The following is a 5,725-nucleotide window of genomic DNA, read 5'->3' on the forward strand; positions in this document are numbered from 1 at the left end:
TCTAATAGATAAGTTCTTTTAATTGAGGAAGGCCACCTAATGTGGCGAGCGCGGTATTCGCCTCGGGAATTGGTTTCTTTTTAGGACTCGTCCTTGTCCTTTTTTTCAACATGGCCTCTTAGACACTAGTCAGAACTAAAATCCATCCAACCAACTCTTAGTCGAACTGCTGGTTTTCAAACCTACGAGATATAGACCAAATCAAACTCCTTCTCTACTTGAATTAATAATCTCTTCCTACGACAACCCATTGCTCAACTTGGATTAAATTTTTAAGCCCAATTGGCAAGTCAGATCACATGACTTTAAAGATTGACCTACAGATTAGCTTTAAACTTTATAATGAGGGCCGTCTCAGTTAGGAAGACGTGTATAGATTTTAAAGCCTTAGGTCACAATCTAAACGAAGTTTTTGTACGACTCACATTAAAAATGATATCCACAGCTACATGAATTAAAAATTGATTTTTTTAACTGACACAACCTAGCTTAATTATATTTTTTCAGCATTTACATGCACAGTAAAGTTTGAACAGTTATTAATACTAAAGCTGTGGGAAGATGTAGATAGCATCTTGTTATCAGAAACTTTATTGCATGCATTAGCTGACCCCGTGAACTTCGTTTCACCTACAATTTAATTTTGAATCTGCAAAACCGAATGCTTTGAAATCTTGCAGATGTTTTAAACACATGATAAGCATAATAAATTTTCATTCAAAATATATTTACTTATCCCCTCCAAAAAATTGATGACGTCGGCCCAAAATTTTGCCAAATGAATGCTGTCTAAAATGTCCAAAATAGGATGAGACTATACGTGATTTATCATTCCATTAATATTTTTTCGTTTTGCTTATAGGGGGTGTCTCGAAAAAATTAATCACTGAGTCAATTTATTTTATTGATTGAATCAAGAATTGCAAAACTGAATTTTGAAATATTGCAGACATTTTGAAGTTACTGTTTGACATGTTAGGTTTCAAATCAAAATATATCTGTTTATCAAGCCCAAAACTTGATGACGTCATCTCAAGATTTTGCCGAATAAATGCTATCTAAAATGTGCAATTTATCATCAGTATATTTTCTTAATTTATCATAGCATTCATATTTTTTAGATTTGCTTTTACAGTGACTCAAAAAAATGTATGGATCAGTCAATTTATTTTATTGAATAAGTCAAGAGTTGGAGAAATGAATACTTTGAGATCTTGCAGACGTTTTAAAGTTATTGTAAACGTGGTAAATTGTTAAGAATATTTATTTAAACTGAACACAAAGGACCGAACAACGTGACCATTGGTAGCTCACGTGACAGTGACGTCATGGCACGTCAGGATGAGATTGCAAAAATTATTTTTCATATTTTGGTCCGGAAATTAGACATTTTCAGGATTAACTTAACAATATTGAAACAAATTGCTTTGTTTTTACTACCATCGTGTGTTTAGGAAAACGGTTTTCGGTTTGATTAACATTATATTGATAGTTACTTACCATATTTGAGCATTATAAATAATATTAATTATGTCTAAATTTTATTTAATTATATCGTGAAAATGTATAGCTTTGACCGATCAACTTCAACCGTTTCGAAATTTTTTCCAAAATTTAAACATTGTCGAGTAAATGAATCACGGACTTGACCAATTAAAACTGAAGTCGTACTTCCCCGTTTTCGGTCCTTTTCGAAAAAATATCCACTTTCGTTGGTGTTCACAGTACTAACACAACATATTTTCACTAATATTTATTAATAATAAATTAGAAATTCGCGAACAGAAGTCTACGTTTAAGCCAAAATATTTTGCCTTTTTTTCTTGTTCGTAATCTTCTTTTCGCAACAGAAAACTTAAAACGTGTTTAAAACAGGAAATATGGATTTGTAATTACGCTCCGCCCCTCAGTCTGTGAACGAATGGAAAATTCATCACGATTAAGAACTGAGATCGAGGTGGGGCTTATCTTTTTTTATTCTTTTTTTTTAGTTAATACTTACATATAGTTTTTTCTGAGCAACACCGTCACTGAAGAACATGTTTCACATGGCAAGCAATTCTTGTAGAAAAATACGGATTTTACAATTAAATTCCGCTCCTTTGGCTGTAGACGATTAAGAAAAATCATCACAATTGTGATAGGATCATTTTCAAAACCATGAAAATTTGAAATGCAGATTGTCTGAAGTAGATACCACGTTAATAAATTAATATAATGTACCTACTTTTATATTTGTCAAAATCTGGTGAAACAGGATTTTCAGTAACCAGAAAACACATCTTTTAAACAATTTTTACTTCCCGAGCGTAAGCAAAGGAAGTATTGTAATCGAGTCCGTCGGCCGACTCTCTACTTTTACGTTTTCTCGATCTTTCATGACCCCTAGAAGACGAAGAAATAGGTCTGCCATTTCCGTCTGTCTGTCCGTCTGTCCGTCTGTCCGTCTGTCCGTCTGTCCGTCTGTCCGTCTGTCCGTCTGTTGTCACGGATTTTTATTAGACAGATAATCTCCGAAAGTACTCGACCCATTGTTGTGAAATTTTGTACTTATATTAAGAATATCATGTAGATGGTAAAACGCTAACCAAAATTTGTCGAATCATCCCCACCACTAAAGCGATGACGTCACTTCAAAATTGTACATAGTAAATGGGTTTTCAATTGTATAAAATAACATAGTCCTACACATGTAGTTTACAACTCTGAATCGACTTTTCACCCGAAACGTCCAGATTTTTGGAAAAAAAATCAAAATTATAAAACAACATTTTGAAATTTAATTTTTAATCTGCTAACCAGAATGCTTTGAAATGTTGCAGATGTTTTAAGGCTATAAAGAGCATCATAAATCTTTAGTCAAAAAATATTTGCTTATCCCCTCCAAAAACTTGATGACGTCAGCTCAAAAGTTTGTGGAATAAATCATATCTAAAATGTACAAAATATGATGAGTCTGTACTTGTGAACTATCACTCCATTAATATTTTTTGGATTTGCATATACAGGGTGACTCAAAAAAATTAATGAATGCGTACATATATTTTATTGATTTAATCAGGAACTACAAAACCGAATGCTCTGAAATCTTGCAGATGTTTTAAGGTCATAAAGAGCATAATAAATGTTTAGTCAAAATATATTTGCTTATCCCCTCCAAAAACTTGATGACGTCAGCTCGAAAGTTTGCCGAATAAATCATATCTAAAATGTACAAAATATGATGAGCCTGTACTTGTCATTTATCACTCCATTCATATTTTTTGGATTTGCATATACAGAGTGACTCAAAAAAATTAATGAATGCGTAAATTTATTTTATTGATTTAATCAGGAACTACAAAACCGAATGCTTTGAAATCTTGCAGATGTTTTAAGGTTATAAAGAGCATAATAAATTTTTAGTCAAAATATATTTGGTTATCTTCTACAAAAAACTGATGACGTCAGCTCAAAAGTTTTCCGAATAAATCGTATCTAAAATGTACAAAATATGATGAGTCTGTACTTGTGATTTATCATTCCATTCATATTTTTGGATTTGCATATGCAGGGTGACTCAAAAAAATTAATGAAGGCGTGAATTTATTTTATCGATTTAATCAGGAATTACAAAACCGAATGCTTTGAAATCTTGGGAATATTTTAAAGTTATTATAAGCATGGTAAACTTTTGTTCAAAATGTATTTGTTCATCCCTCCTAAAAAAATTGATGACGTCACCCTTAAATTTTGCTGAATAAATCCTATCTAAAATGCAAAAAATATGATGAGTTTGTACTTGTGATTTATCATTCCATTCATATTTTTTAGATTTTCTTAAGAGGTGGTTCAAAAAAATTAATGAAGTCAATTTATTTTATTGATAAAATTAAAGGCAACACTTATTATTAGTATTACACCCCAACCAACCCAATTTGGTAGACACAAAATTTGTTAAAGGAAAAACTCGGTTGAAACATAAGGGTAGCACGCTTATTTACATCGACTTTAACATTACAGACCTGCATTTGTTTTATGCGTTCACTTGATTCCGCGAATGTGAAATAGACATGTTTATAATCAACCAATTGTGAATTTCACCGTCAAGAATTAAAATAAAACCCAATGTTTTATATAATAAGCGGAAGTCGAAGCAATAAAACCGACGGTCGTTTTGTTTACAGTTTCTGTGTTTGGCTCTCACGTATGCTGTTACGCCTGTCATCTTAAATTAACATATTTTATACATACACGATTTTCAGTTGCCTCTGATACGTAGGTATACGTGAGTAAATTGTTTCGTTATTTTATTGATTATTACAAATCAATACTCAAACGACCCAATTCATTTTCCCGAAAATTTGAGAATATAATAATTTTATTCTTAGTATTACACTACATCTATCCCAACTGATATACGTGTCCTTGCAAAAATGTTGATGACGTCATCGCAATTTTTTTTTAAATTCCCACTACAAAAATGTAATGAGAAAAAAAACACAATAGGCATGCAGTCGTCAAGTTTCCGACAGCGAGGGAAGTACTGTCTAAACTCTTTAGACCAATTTTTATTACTATTTTAGTATGTACAAAACCTAACTAAACTGTAACACTAAACCCGAAAGACACTTCGAGACCTCGGACATCCCCTTCAGCCCAGACTTAGACCACGTCCACGTCAATTTTTTCGTCTTCCTTTTTTTCGGTTGCAGCGGGGGTGAGTTTTGCTGTCTTGAGCGTTTCAGGGGCTGCAATTCCGCTATGAGTAGTTCACACAGGTTTTTGAGCTCATTGCTACACATATTGTCGGCGTGGAAGGGCGGTATAGTTGGCGACGGCGGCGGCGGCGGCGGCACACTCATTTTGGTAACTGAAAGGGGGAAGAAAATTGTTAAGTGGGAAATAGTGATCAAATTATTATCAACTTATGGATTAATAATGAATAAAAAACATATTTTCCGAAGAAATATCCACACTAAATTTACTTAGTTTAAATTAATTTAAAGTTTCATCTCGTTAACATCGACTTTCTCATATTAAAGCTGTAAATTATATATGTAATTAAATAAGTAACCCCTTTGGGGAGAATGAGGTCATTTTTATGTGACTAAATTCGACGTTTTCATAAATATGGGCACTTATCTCTCCCTTTTTTCTTTATTTGTTAATGTTGAAAAAGTTTTAATTACACTTTACTTAATTTGTAAGTAGTGACCTACTTCAGTTTTTAAAATATTTCTAAAAACGGATGGTCATTATTAATTCTAAAAGCAACAAAATTTTGTTTTCTAACAACTTTATTGTTATATCCAATCAAAGATTATTCGACTCTAACTTAAACCGTCATTTCTTCAGTTTCTTCTTCCATGTGCGGATATGAGGATAGGCGGCTTTAGTGGCGGCGGCTTCTTCATTGTGGTAACTATAAAAGCCATAAGAAAATTGTTAAGTTTTATTCCAAATACTTTAAAACTTTTGCAGAATTTTGACAACAAATTTAATACGTTGCAAAGATCATACCGCGAGTTCATGAAAAATTAATAAAAATTTTTACACTTACCAACATGTTTTGTTGGAGACATCTTGTATAAGAGTGATTTTGTTTTTTCTTAGAATTAATTTTATAGTTTTAGATTTAACTTATTTTTTAGTAGGTAGTTCAACTTTAAAGGAAAATAACGCCTTCCTGTCTGCCTTAAATAGTGCTTGCTAAGCCATCCCCTCTTTTAGTGGTAGAAACCCC

Source organism: Zophobas morio, unplaced genomic scaffold, assembly GCF_036711695.1.
Source record: "Zophobas morio isolate AGI-343-1 ecotype UQ-CSIRO unplaced genomic scaffold, CSIRO_AGI_Zmor_V1 ptg000038l, whole genome shotgun sequence".
In the NCBI taxonomy this organism is placed as follows: Eukaryota; Metazoa; Arthropoda; class Insecta; order Coleoptera; family Tenebrionidae; genus Zophobas; species Zophobas morio.